Raw genomic sequence first — 15529 nt, forward strand, 5'->3', positions numbered from 1 at the left:
AATCAGATGACATGTAACTGATTACATGTAATCAGTTATTCTCCAACCCTGGTGACAGATGGCAGAATAAAAAGGGGGAAATGGATTCAAACAGTCACTCTGTGTCTTATCCAGACTCAACTATTCAGAATTCTCGACAGTGAGGATAATAGAGAAAATATCAGTGGATTGTATAAGAGCCGACACATCATTTCTGTCTCTCTCTCTGTCTTTAACCCACACATAAAAAGGACACACAGACATGCAAACCACTGTGCCACATCGCAAAAACTGTATGAACGGTATAGTATCCTATCTACTTTCAGTTTCATAGACATATTTGCACATACGCACACATAAAACATTAATACACAAACACCAGTTTTCTCAGAGACACAAATGCACAGTGACACAACCAAACACAGAAGAACACTTACAGAGAGGGTTTTTGCTGTCAGAAACAATCTTGTCTTTTGTTGCTGTGTTTGCTCTGCTGGGTCCACTCCTGCTGATGACAGGGCAGTGCACCACTGTAACCCGCTGTGCCCATCCCTGGTGGTGCTAGATGGCAGGATGCTGAACCTACAGTATGTGTAACCCGCTGTGCCCATCCCTGGTGGTGCTAGATGGCAGGATGCTGAACCTACAGTATGTGTAACCCGCTGTGCCCATCCCTGGTGGTGCTAGATGGCAGGATGCTGAACCTACAGTATGTGTAACCCGCTGTGCCCATCCCTGGTGGTGCTAGATGGCAGGATGCTGAACCTACAGTATGTGTAACCCGCTGTGCCCATCCCTGGTGGTGCTAGATGGCAGGATGCTGAACCTACAGTATGTGTAACCCGCTGTGCCCATCCCTGGTGGTGCTAGATGGCAGGATGCTGAACCTACAGTATGTGTAACCCGCTGTGCCCATCCCTGGTGGTGCTAGATGGCAGGATGCTGAACCTACAGTATGTGTAACCCGCTGTGCCCATCCCTGGTGGTGCTAGATGGCAGGATGCTGAACCTACAGTATGTGTAACCCGCTGTGCCCATCCCTGGTGGTGCTAGATGGCAGGATGCTGAACCTACAGTATGTGTAACCCGCTGTGCCCATCCCTGGTGGTGCTAGATGGCAGGATGCTGAACCTACAGTATGTGTAACCCGCTGTGCCCATCCCTGGTGGTGCTAGATGGCAGGATGCTGAACCTACAGTATGTGTAACCCGCTGTGCCCATCCCTGGTGGTGCTAGATGGCAGGATGCTGAACCTACAGTATGTGTAACCCGCTGTGCCCATCCCTGGTGGTGCTAGATGGCAGGATGCTGAACCTACAGTATGTGTAACCCGCTGTGCCCATCCCTGGTGGTGCTAGATGGCAGGATGCTGAACCTACAGTATGACCAGACCAGGCCTGAATGTGACAATCTCTGCCTGAACACACTACTTGTGCTCGGTAGAACATAAAAAGTCAGGGTAGTCAGGGTAGTCAGGGTTTGAGCACAGGAAGAGATAGAAATCTCTACAGCTTAATGCCTCTGCAGTCTGCAAACACACAAGACCACACTTACACACCCACCCACACACACACACACACACACACACCCACAGAGTGCACAGCAGTGTCCTGACCTCCGTCTAGTACTGAAACTGAGAGAGCCCTGCTGTCTGACTGCCTGAGTTGCCAACTCAACAGTCAGCACTGCTATTTACTGTGTTTACATGGCTAACAACTGTTATCTGTTTGCTGGAAGGAATCTAGGAATATATCCCCCGCTGAGAGGGGTGGTATCTGTTTCATCTAGCTGGCCAAACATGTGTTTGTTTTGGAATTAAAATGACTTTGATAATAATCTTGTAGTATATCTCGAAGCAATGTTTTGCCATATTTCATAAGGTACCCAAGGGGTCTTCCTGCCTGAAATATTCACACTCAACTGAAGCATAACCAATCCAGAGAGACTCATCAGCAAGCTTCAATGGGGATGAGCATGACAAATGAATGGGGTCCGGGTGCCTCCCCATGGATTTGATTTACGAAATGTCCTCCTCCATTGGATCAATACTGATAACGACAAAGGGAGAAAGCTCCTGCTGAATCCTGGGTGAATGTGTTAGCTTGTGTGTGTGTGTGTGTGTGTGTGTGTGTATGTATGTGTCTGTGTGTGTCTGTCTGTGTGTGTCTGTGTGTCTCTCTCTGTGTGTGTGTGTGTGTGTGTGTGTGTGTGTGTGTGTGTGTGTGTGTGTGTGTGTGTGTGTGTGTGTGTGTGTGTGTGTGTGTGTGTGTGTGTGTGGTGTGTGTGGAGGCTCTGTTTGTGTCAATACGTGATCGAGTGGGCAAATGACTGATGTACTGCTAAGTATCCGGTGACCACAGAGATCGATGAAGCCCATCTAGCCTTGTCCTCAGTCAAACACAAAGTACTTTCATAAGTTTTGGTAGAATTAAGATAGACTTTATTACAATCAATATAGCCAAGGTGGTCTGCAGAGCATCTAACTTTCCACCTCTCAGCTCTCAGTTTATATAGTCATTTTACATACATTTTAGCTTAATCCCTCCCTCTTTTGTTCCTCCACCACTGTCTCCAGTTTTCACCTCTTGACCGCTCCACCCACTTCCTTAATGGCGGTATCTGACTTCCCTCCCTTCTAGTTCCGTGTCTGGAAACAATAGTGGTGGGACCAAGCCCTGTCATGCAAAAATAACAGAGCACTTTCCTGGCTCCGTTCTGACTCCCTAATTGATTCCCAAACCTATCAATCGATACTTAAACATGGCAGGTCCATAATCAATTTCTTAAACATATACCAGCCTCCTCCCTCTGTACCACTCAGTCCAAACGCCCCTCATGTTGTGATCAACCATGTTTAGTCTGAACTCTGTTCAACCCTGGCTCCGTTCCAGGAATATGCCTAAGGAGAGAGGCAAAGGGCAACAGTCTGGTTTCAGTCACTGATAAGGCAGGACAGCCGTGGATTAGGGAGGAGCGAGGAATTTGACCCGAAGACAGGTCAGATGAAAAGAGAATAAATAGTCCTATTTCAAATACACATATACCAGGCAGGGCAATGACTACACCAGTGAGAGGAACCAATGAAGTTCTTGCCTAGCAACAGAGATGTACCCATGTTTAACCCTGGCTCCGTGTTCGTCATGTTGTGATGAACTATGTTTATCTTATAGTCTACTGAGTCTGAAGAGATTTAACTATAGTCTACTGAAAAATTGCTTTCACCGGCTGTGTCGGTTTCCTTCTGTTTAATTATTAATGGCGCAGAATTGTGGAGTGTTTATAAGTGTATGATGCTGCTACATTGTGAGTAATGACCAGCAGATGTTTGTGTTCAGGGCATAGCACTAAAACAGACCAGTAGGATCCAAAACTATTCAAAATAGAGTTGGAGCATATGCAGACCCATTGCTGTTTCCCTCTCCCCTAAGGATGGCCCTTCTCCGGATCTCTTTCTCTTTCCTTTAAGCTTTGAAAGTTGCCTCCCGCTCTTCCTCCACTGCCAGAGCCAGCAGTGACACTACTCAGAGTATGCTTAAGGGATTTTGGTTGTCATGGAGACCTACTCACATGCACTCAGGTACTAGCGTGGCCTGTCGCTATCTGGTGGTGAATGCTGCCCACCTCCAACTGCCCTACCACACACGTTTGTGTCTAACCTTAACTCAACACAACTGCACTGTGGATCAAATACACACACACACACACACACACACATACACACAAACACACTCTGGCAAACACACACTCACACCTGGTCATGGATACAGGTACCTTTTAAAATTAAAACAAACAATCTAATAACACTGAGCCTGAGGCACAGGTAGAGCATGCAGGTGTAATTCAAATCCACACTCCAACAGGCAGATATACACTCTGACGCAGTAACTCAGGTGTCTATAACAGACCCCTGGCCCTGTCTAGTCTGTCCACGGGTGGTATAAATAAGCATTTGTAATTCTTAAATGTTATAAGATTGGCTACTACTATTGACTAAGTACCTATGAGAAAGGTAGACCGAAAACAATAACTGCCAAAGCCTCATTAGACAATCAATCCATCATCATTACGCCTTTCATTATGCCTTTCCAAACCCAGAAAACATATTGGCCAGATTAGCATCTTTGCCAAATGCTCTGAGTATTCTATGGTATGAGGGTCAGTCTATTATTGTTTTGTTGCTGTTGGATTGGCTGTCCGGACAAACAGGCTCAGGGATTTTCTCAGCAGCACTGGTTGTTTTTGGAATGCTGGTAGAAGACTGGGTCAGAATAGTTCATTTGGATCCTTTTTTCAGTTTCTCCCTCTCTCTCTCCCTCTTTCATTCTTTCATTCATCACCCTTGCTATGCCGGACAGGACAGTGTGCTCTGGGCTGGGTGTAATTGGGAATGTAATACTGTTAGAGGAAATGGATAATGCCATCACTATTACCACAATGCAATCATCACTATAACTCAATCAGCCCCTCCCGCCACCTGGTTTTTAGTAAGGAACAATCATTCCTCAAGCTTCCCTCTAAGGGCTTGCACAGGGAAACTGGTCTCTGTTTGTGTATGTTTGTGTTATTCAGTGATGAAACAGAATTACTCATTTATTATGTAACAACTTGTTAATTAAGGTTGTTGCTGAGTAACTAAAGAGTTATTACAGTACACAGGTATAAGAGCAGGGTTGGGGAGTAACCGATTACATGTAATCTGATTACAAAAAAACTGTAACTGTAATCGGTTACGTTATCAGCAAAAATACTGTAATCAGATTACAGATACTTTCTTAAAACTAGATGATTAGGCCTACTTCTTGGATTACTTTTAAATTCAGAAAGGATGTTTGTGAAAACATACATGATCACCTTTCTGTTTTCTCAATGACATTCAATTCAGCATTGAAAAAAGGTGCAGGTTTAAGTTTGCTCCACCTGAGCGAGTCAGAGACCATTATTATGACACACCATGCAGTTGATGGATTCTGTTAATCTTCTTCTAAAGCCTCTTAAGGGGAAAGTAATCCAAAACTAACTGAAAGTAATCAGATTACGTTACTGAGTTTGGGTAACCAAAAGTTACGTTACTGATTACAATTTTGGACAGGTAACAATAACTGTAACGGAGTACATTTAGAAAGTAACCTACCCAACCCTGTATAAGAGCAATTTACTGTACTATAAAGGGGTACCAAGAAGAAAACGGATGTGTGAGAGAAAGAGAGAGAAAGAGAAAGTGAGAACTTGAATAGCATACAGTAGTACTGGGCTATGTATAAAGAGACCTCCTTGGCTTGGCGTCTACTGACATGGGGGATTACGATGATGATTCATAATTACCCAGCATGCCTCTGGGCTGTGGCCTATATGGGCTCACACTGCCATCGGGCAGCTGCACTAAATATACTTTCAAATCTAGATCAAACTGGATCAATAAGAATGAGCCATCATACACTTCATTCAATGTACTGTGCCCCTACTATACACTAACCTCTGCATCATGCCTGTCACCTCTTTCTCTGTCCCCAACTCATGAACTCTGACCCCTCCCCTCCCTCAGTCACACAGCTGGACCCCACGCCCCTCCTCACCCTGAGCCTGTGTTCATTCTCATGCTTTAACACCCAAGACCAAGCGCTACCACTAATAATACTCCTTTCTTTCTGTAAACGTGTAGCCTACTCTCCTGCCCTTGAAAAACATTCACAGACAGACATATGGGCAGACATCATGCATTCTCACATTCGTTACAGTAACATAGCAAATCCTGCACGCATGTGTGCACACATACACTACAGTAGGGAAAAAAAGTATTTAGTCAGCCACCAATTGTGCAAGTTCTCCCACTTAAAAAGATGAGAGAGGCCTGTAATTTTCATCATAGGTACACGTCAACTATGACAGACAAAATGATAATTTTTTTCTCCAGAAAATCACATTGTAGGATTTTTAATGAATTTATTTGCAAATCATGGTGGAAAATAAGTATTTGGTCAATAACAAAAGTTTCTCAATACTTTGTTATATACCCTTTGTTGGCAATGACACAGGTCAAACGTTTTCTGTAAGTCTTCACAAGGTTTTCACACACTGTTGCTGGTATTTTGGCCCATTCCTCCATGCAGATCTCCTCTAGAGCAGTGATGTTTTGGGGCTGTCGCTGGGCAACACGGACTTTCAACTCCCTCCAAAGATTTTATATGGGGTTGAGATCTGGAGACTGGCTAGGCCACTCCAGGACCTTGAAATGCTTCTTATGAAGCCACTCCTTCGTTGCCCGGGCGGTGTGTTTGGGATCATTGTCATGCTGAAAGACCCAGCCACGTTTCATCTTCAATGCCCTTGCTGATGGAAGGAGGTTTTCACTCAAAATCTCACGATACATGGCCCCATTCATTCTTTCCTTTACACAGATCAGTCGTCCTGGTCCCTTTGCAGAAAAACAGCCCCAAAGCATGATGTTTCCACCCCCATGCTTCACAGTAGGTATGGTGTTCTTTGGATGCAACTCAGCATTCTTTGTCCTCCAAACACGACGAGTTGAGTTTTTACCAAAAAGTTATATTTTGGTTTCATCTGACCATATGACATTCTCCCACTCCTCTTCTGGATCATCCAAATGCACTCTAGCAAACTTCAGACGGGCCTGGACATGTACTGGCTTAAGCAGGGGGACACGTCTGGCACTGCAGGATTTGAGTCCCTGGCGGCGTAGTGTGTTACTGATGGTAGGCTTTGTTACTTTGGTCCCAGCTCTCTGCAGGTCATTCACTAGGTCCCCCCGTGTGGTTCTGGGATTTTTGCTCACCGTTCTTGTGATCATTTTGACCCCACGGGATGAGATCTTGCGTGGAGCCCCAGATCGAGGGAGATTATCAGTGGTCTTGTATGTCTTCCATTTCCTAATAATTGCTCCCACAGTTGATTTCTTCAAACCAAGCTGCTTACCTATTGCAGATTCAGTCTTCCCAGCCTGGTGCAGGTCTACAATTTTGTTTCTGGTGTCCTTTGACAGCTCTTTGGTCTTGGCCATAGTGGAGTTTGGAGTGTGACTGTTTGAGGTTGTGGACAGGTTTCTTTTATACTGATAACAAGTTCAAACAGGTGCCATTAATACAGGTAACGAGTGGAGGACAGAGGAGCCTCTTAAAGAAGAAGTTACAGGTCTGTGAGAGCCAGAAATCTTGCTTGTTTGTAGGTGACCAAATACTTATTTTCCACCATAATTTGCAAATAAATTCATTAAAAATCCTACAATGTGATTTTCTTGATATTTTCTTCTCATTTTGTCTTTCATAGTTGACGTGTACATATGACGAAAATTACAGGCCTCTCTCATCTTTTTAAGTGGGAGAACTTGCACAATTGGTGGCTGACTATATACTAAATACTTTTTTCCCCCACTGTATATATACAACAGTATGAGGACACCCCTTCAAATTAGTGGATTTGGCTATTTCAGCCACCCCCGTTACTGACAGGTGTATAACATTGAGCACGGTGCCATGCAATCTCTATAGACAAACATTGGCAGTAGAATGGCTTTACTGTAGAGCTCAGTGACTTTCAACGTGGCACCGTCATAGGATGCCACCTTTCCAACAACTCAGTTCGTCAAATTTCTGCCCTGCTAGAGCTGCCCCGGTCAACTGTAAGTGCTGTTATTGTGAAGTGGAAACATCTAGGAGCAACAACGGCTAAGCCGCGAAGTGGTAGGCCACATGCTCACAGAACGGGACTGCCAAGTGATGAAGCATGTAGCGCGTAAAAATCGTCTGTCCTCGGTTGCAACACTCAATACCGAGTTCCAAACTGCCTCTGGAAGCAACGTCAGCACAAGAACTGTTCGTCGGGAGCTTCATGAAATGGGTTTCCATGGCCAAGCAGCCGCACACAAGCCTAAGATCACCATGCGCAATGCCAAGTGTCGGCTGGAGTGGTGTAAAGCTCGCCGCCATTGGACTCTGGAGCAGTGGAAACGCGTTCTCTGGAGTGATGAATGATGCTACACCATCTGGCAGTCCGATGGACTAATCTGGGTTTGGCAGATGCCAGGAGAACGCTACCTGCCCCAATGTAGAGTGCCAACTGTAAAGTTTGGTGGAGGAGGAATAATGGTCTGGGGCTGTTTTTCATGGTTCAGGCTAGATCCCTTAGTTCTAGTGAAGGGACATCTTAACTCAACAGCATTCAATGGCATTCTAGACGATTCTGTGGTTCCAACTTTGTGGCAACAGTTTGGGGAAGGCCCTTTCATGTTTCAGCATGACAATGCCCCTGTGCACAAAGCGAGGTCCATAAAGAAATGGTTTGTCAAGACCAGTGTGGAAGAACTTGACTTGCCTGCACACAGCCCTGACCTCAAGCCCATCGAACACCTTTGGGATGAATTGGAACGCCGACTGCGAGCCAGGACTAATCGCCCAATATCAGTGCCCGACCTCACTAATGCTCTTGTGGCTGAATGGAAGCAAGTCCCCGCAGCAATGTTCCAACATCTAGTGGAAATCCTTCCCAGAAGAGTGGAGGCATTTATAGCAGCAAAGGGGGACAAACTCCATATTAATGCCCATGATTTTTGGAATGAGATGTTCGACGAGCAGGTGTCCACAAACGTTTGGTCATGTAGTGTACATACACGCACAAACAAATAGTGTGTGATCCATCACTAGCTCGAACCCTGCCCTGGTTTTCTCCAGACAGATATGGATTGGTTGTCCCATTGATTTGTTCCACATTTGTCATGTTAAAGGCTACAGCAACACTGATCTGAAATGTCAAAACTGTTCGTTTCAGTCTGATAACTTGCAGACAGTGAAAACAAATACATGTATATTAAATATACAGATAGAGAAAACTTGTATTTGTGTGGAAAGCAAGCCAGCATTGGACTAAATGCCAGCCATGCCTCGAACTGAAAGCCAGCCTTGGAATGGAAACCAGCCTTGGACTGAAAATCTGCGATGTTGCACCATTCCTGCAGGGTTGAAGGCCATACAGTTAAAATGCCCCATTCTTGTCATTTAGGTGTGGAACTTGAGAGAGAGTGTGATATTTTCTGGGGTTCTTCAATCAGTGCATAGTACATGTAAGTCATTTTAAAGAAGCTTCACAAAAAGCTGCATACTGAGAGACCGTTTTTTCGATTTCTATGGTCTTTAGAAACTAAACCAATGACCACTCGAAGGAACTGCCATTTTTTAAATAAGCTGCTTAGCTTCAAAGCAAAGTCCTGGCATAATAAACATGGCAATCCCTTTAGCAGTGGATATAGCAATATCAGCACATAAAATTGTGAAATGGTAACAACACACGTAGCTACTCATAACAGGAGTAACAAAAGGTGAAAAACAAGACAGGTGGAGAAAGAACAGACAAAGAGAGAGATCACAGGTAATCCCTGAAGTGTGAGGTGAAGGTTGCCATGGAAACCGCTCAAAGTTCAGGCAACAGCAAACACAGGTGAGTACAAGACCATCTAGGAGTGGAGCGAGAGACAGGAGAGAAGAGGGAGATAGATGGAGAGAGAGAAAAGGACTGTCCGTACCTTTGCCCCTGTCACAACAAGCACCACCGTGTAAACAGGTTCTGAAGAACGCACCATATCTTTACATGTAGTACAGCAGCCCTCCTATAGCCGCTCTCCAGGTCTGTGTGTAGCTGAGACAGCAAACAGTGCTACATGTCCCACCGCCTCAGTCCAACCCATCTCTAATCAACAATATACAAGCCAACAGAGTGTAGTAGTCTAATGACACAGAAGCACTGCTCCACACACTCATGCACCCACACATGTACAAGACACGCACACCACATGTACAACACACACACACACAAACACACACACACGCACACACGTGCACACACACACTTTTTGAGGTCAGAGCATGGCCTCTAGGTAATGAAAGACCATCTGATAGGTTCCAGAAGGATAGGCAGGGTGTGTTGGGATGGAGGAGGGAACCCCACCCAGACCCTGGTCCCACACTGACTTTCTTCTCCTGTGATCAGGCTGTAGCCAGGACCTTGAGGAGGAAACCTTTCCAGACCCAGAGCTGGAAGCGCCTGCCTCCACATGATCCACCATCTGGGGCCCTCCTAAGACCACAGCACCACCCAGAGCAGCCACACAGCACCATAATTACACACTCAACCAGACCAGCAATTGGCAGCATACTGTACCTAATGACACAGCTCTGCTTTAGCTTTGTAGAAGAGAGGATGGCATGGGTCAAGCCTGGCAGTGTGGGTGGCTGAGTCCATTGACAAGTGGACGGCAAAGTCGGACAGGACAAGTTGAGGGCTGGTGGTCACACACACATGCGCATTTGTACATATATAGGCTAAAACAAAAACCCCTGGCTAAGTGAACAAAACCCAAATCCTCTCCATCTTGTGTTAGTCATATTTTCCCCTCTACCGGTGAAGGAAACATATTCTCTCCATGTTCACAAAGTCTGTTCACACAACACTGCCAATATCAGCCAGGTCTCCCCCTCCCTCCCTCCCTCCCTCCCTCCCTCCCACATACTATGAACTGGCTTAAACACATGATCAGTGAGAGGACATTAAATAAAACTTAGTACATCCCTGCTGAGTAAATCCCACCATGGCACTCTACTAGAATAATTGTAGCCTGTCCTGTCCTATACTTTGAGTGATATTTTTAGCCCATGAAAATCCTCCAGCAAATGTTTTTTCTAAACCTTCTGAATATACAGTAAGAACCAAGTTCTACAGAAATTAACATCCCCAGGTCCAAAACCGCTAAATGTTTCTGAATGGATGGCTTCTTTCTTACCTACTTGACAGGATATTTTCCACACAGACACTGAACCTCTGCTCAATGTTCCCCTCTCTCTCCTCAGGCCCTACATTTCAAATGCCTATAAGCCTTTAGCTATGAACATTGTTGTTGACTTAAAGTAACTGTCCAGTGAAAATCTCACTTTTAAAAGTTCATATTCTGTTAACTCATACCCAAATAATGTTGTTCACTCATCCTATACCCATATTTGTGGCCAAAGCATACATTGGAGAAAAAGCACTTCCAAAACCGCACCATAAACTTGTATCTCAAACAGACCGTTCAAAAAATGCTTGCTATTTCCTCATAGAGGATGATGTCATCATGAGTAGGATGAGCTGGCTAATCAGCGGTCTACTCGCATTAATATTTTGAATGACCGGTATACGCCCACACCATTCGGTTGTTGGGGTACACCCACACCATTCCAACAGAAAAGCTGCATTATAACATACTTAATTACCAACTATTTCACTCATATTGTAATTCATTATAGGTCATATTTCAGAGAAATCTGTAAACACTGTACAGTTACTTTAATCTGAAGAAATCAGATTTTAGAGCACACAAATCAAATCTGCTGTACTGTCTGGGATCATCAATTGAACTGTGTTATATCGTTCCTTCCCTGTGTGTTCTTTGAGTGCTCACTCTGAATGACGTCTGAGATGTCTGTAATCTTTTCTAAATGCCATAGAATCGGAGGGGTCATGTGTATCTAATAAACCTGCAGTAAATCATCTGTTCTTAGGCCTGAGTGTTTAAAGTGGGGTTTATAGTTTGTGTAACTGCTCAAATCTATGAAGAATCATACATCGGTATTCAAATAAATCGAACTGGAAAATATTTTTGCATTATGTTTGTTGTCCGAACCAACATGTCTTATGATGAAAAGTGGAGGCATTGAGAGAAGTATTTTCAGGTATTCTTACATGATTTATTTATGTGATTTAGTTTGCTGTGTCAATACTGTGACGCGGGTTAGACTAAATTGAGCCAGCTTTGCTGAGTTTTGGACCATTACACTTTCTATAATAATACATCCACGGGAGCACCAGGCTACACAACACTGACAACCTACAACATTGTTGTATGAGAGAGGAGAGAGTGAAAGACAAACAAACTTGGATGGAGAGATAATGTATGCTGAAAATAAGCAGATGGTCAGAATGGAGTAAATGAAAGAAAGAAGGAAGAAGGTACACTCTTAGAAAAAAGGGTTCCAAAAGGGTTCTTCAGCTGTCCCCATAGGAGAACCCTTTTTGGTTCCAGGTAGAACTATTTTGGGTTCCATGTAAAACCCTCTGTGGAAAGGGTTCTACATGGAACCAAAAAGGGTTCAACCTGGAACCAAAAGGGTTCAACCTGGAACCAAATAGGGTTCTTCAAAGGGTTCTCCTATGGGGACAGTAGAAGAACCCTTTTAGGTCCTAGATAGCACCTTTTTTTCTAAGTGTATGGGCCTAAAGGGAGAGAGAGCCTTGTCAACTTGCTCAGTGTCATAAAAAGTGAAAGCAGTATAGGCCTAGAATGGCAGAGGGCCCCATCCCCTCTTGATGCTCAGGAACGACTATTTGGCACCAAGACTGTAGAGGTTCACACTGGGACCAGTGTCGTATTGCTGCTCTTTTGCTAAAAGCATTTGACAATGCCTTTGATTAGTGATTGCATCCTCTTGCTGAGAAAATTGCCTGCTTGCAGGATACGCCTGCTTGCAGGATACACAACAGAGCATTTCCATGTACCGAGTCGTGACAATTTATTCAGCCTCACTTGATAGCACTTAAAGGAAAAATCCACTCAAAAAACACTTGGTCTTTTTCCATTAGTCCACTGTTGATACATGATACATGATGACGTAGGAGGTGACAATTTGCTTTTTGTCCTATATCTTGAAAACTTGATTACTAACACGAATGAAAAAATATACATATATTTTGGGTGGAGCTGCATGGACAAAAACACACAAAAGGCCTATGTATTGAAGACAATGACACTGAACATTCATGCTTTTCTGTCACCACCGTCACTGGCCTCTTATTTACATTTGGCTGTCACTTACTCATGAGATCGTAATATAGGCATATGCACTTTTCGTAGGTTACACTTAAAAGAAACCGAATCCTGAAGTATCCTGTATCCCCTGCGCAAGGCCTATCAACCCCCATCCGGCCCAACCACCTGGTTCATTATTGAACAGTGGTTAGATAGGCATTCAATAGGCAAGCCAGATATACACTGGGCAGGTCTGTGATAAAGTGAAAGCAGACCCACTCAGTTATATCCAATTATAGACTACTTTGAAGATTGAATGCCTGTATTTTCTTTTACCCACATTTTGAACTTAGCCTACCACACTTGGCCATCAGTGGCCCAATTGTTTTGTTTTCGAGTTGCAGGTTGTGTTTTAATTAATGGGACACACTTAGGCCTATCAGCTACCAGCATCCTCATGCTCCCCCCCTTGTCACCTCAGATTTGAGCCTCTATCCACGAGAAAGGAGGAAGAGAGAGAGTTTTATAGCACCTGACTCTATTTCACCATATCAGCCAAACAGAGAGGATCAGAGACGGGCACCGACCTAGAGAGCAGTCTGTGCACAGCGGCTGTGCCACACCTATCATTGGAATAACATCACCATCCGAAATCAAAGATTGCGTTTCCACTGAATCTACAGCAAACATGGGGGCTAAATCAGTAGTCATGTTCAGTCAATAACACTAGCCTATTTCAATACACTCTTAGAAAAAAAAAGGTGCTTAGTATAACCATATAGGGTTCTTCGGCTTGTCTCCATAGGGGAATCATTTTTGGTTCTAGGTAGGACCCTTTCCAGAGGGTTCTACCTAGAACCCTCTATGAAGGGTTATTCATAGAACCTTCTGTAAATGGTAAACCTGCTTACAAAACGACTGCCAGGGTAGGGAAAGTAAATTAATGAGAGTACGTAAATCATTTAAACTGGAACAACAATCTCAGTAATGGGTGCAATAAGTCCAACTACTAACAGTTTGGATTAATTTAGAAAAATGTATATTATCTATCTTTGTATAGCATAAGATTAATGAACTAATCAATCTACATGCAAAAACACAGATCTTGAAACAAACAATTCTGAAAATCAACCTGCAATAGAGCATGCTGGGAAATATGATAATGATGGGTGTGGTTTTGAGTGTTTTACTCTACACTCAACTATGGTTATGGGATATTTTACGCCACTGAGTGTTAAGTTAATTTAACTCCTGAATGTTACACTGAATAATCAACATGAGGTCAAACTGGTCAATTTGCTGTGTACCCTACAGTACAATACCCTGCTGGTTCACTCATACTCCCTTCTATTCTCCTACTCTCTGCTCAATAAAATCACAGAAAATACTCATTTTAAAGAAAGAAACCATGGCAAAGATATCAACTATGTCAGTAATGTATTTTTAAGGGAATACCAGATACATTTAGCCTACAAATATTCCTTTATTGGTACAGTTTAAAACATGTTCACACCTATCTTTTTAAGATTACTCAAACTCCTGATGTTCAAGTTTAAACACTGAGGTAAACACTATGCTCAGGCACTACTTAAAAGAAAAAAAAATACAACAAAAAAGCTTATTAAGATTCAGAAGTGTTCTATTGTACGTACGTAAAACCCTTCTTGCTTTCCAAAGAATCCTTCATGCCTTCCAAAGAATCATCAAAGAACCCTTTCTTCCAAAAACGGTTATTGGGATGAAAAAGGTTATAGGTAGAACCCTTTGCCTTACAAAGAACCCACTGCTTCCAAAAAGGGCTCTTCAGATAAAAACGGTTCTTGTCGAACCCTATCCCCCGCAAATAACCATTTTGGAAAGAGTGTAGGCTACAATTCTGTGCAGACAGTGTTGATATCTAGGCCTAATAATTGAATGCAAACTGTTATTATGACTTGTCATAAAAGGGTATATTTTTCTAACTATGTCCAAGTGACTTCTCCTAGCCACTATGTCCAAGTGACTTCGCATAGACAGCCCCCCCTTTACAACCATGTTGAAGATAACATCAAATGTGGAGAGACAATTACGAAGAGTAGGCTATATGAAACGGTGCGCCCATAAAAAAGGTTTAATTCCATGAGTTTGATTTACTAGACTAGTCTATGTGAAAGGAACAACCTCTCCCTTTCTCTCTCTCTCGCTCTCCCTCGTCTTTTACACACACACACTCGATGTGCCTTGAACATTCGATCATTGGGATATATGCAAATACCAGTCAAATCATCTCATTGTGTATGCAATAGTCATTGAGGTGAAAGGAGCGGATTAACAAAGACAAAAACGCACCAATAAAGCTATTATAGGCTAGAGGTGACCCGAAGTAACCAATAAGGACCGTTTGTGTATGGTTGAGAATTCACAAGAGCAAAGAAAAATTCCTACTATCGCAACGTGCTCAAGATGTTCTAAAATCCAAATGTCTTCATGAACCCAACCCTTGCTCCCTCGCAAATCATGCGATTCAGAATAGCTACTCACTTCTTTCAGATCTCGCCGATTTATTCAAACAGGTGGAATACTATTTCTCTTCGGTATTCTTCCCCTCTGAACCGTGATAATAGCCTTTGATGCTCTCAAATCCAGTCCACTTTATGGCCGCGGAGCCTATGCTGATAATGGACTGAGTGAGATTCCTTCCAGCACCACCACACTTTGAACAGCTCCATTGACGTCATAGCTCACGGGCTAAGATGCCACTCCCTTTTCATAACGACCACGGCCAAT

At 43.6% G+C, this 15529-nt stretch overlaps 1 protein-coding gene across 1 annotated transcript in view; it reads right to left on the reverse strand.

The window, feature by feature from the left end:
• The window catches only part of LOC121531793 (sphingomyelin phosphodiesterase 3), a 41490-nt gene extending 26022 nt beyond the window's left edge, over positions 1 to 15468 (reverse strand). Inside the window, exon 1 of the mRNA XM_041837247.1 lies at positions 15284 to 15468. The gene's annotated coding sequence lies outside the window, so the exon portion shown is untranslated. The remainder of the gene's footprint in view (positions 1 to 15283) is intronic.
• Between the last annotated feature and the right edge of the window lie 61 nt (positions 15469 to 15529).

Source organism: Coregonus clupeaformis, chromosome 19, assembly GCF_020615455.1.
Source record: "Coregonus clupeaformis isolate EN_2021a chromosome 19, ASM2061545v1, whole genome shotgun sequence".
Classification (NCBI taxonomy): Eukaryota; Metazoa; Chordata; class Actinopteri; order Salmoniformes; family Salmonidae; genus Coregonus; species Coregonus clupeaformis.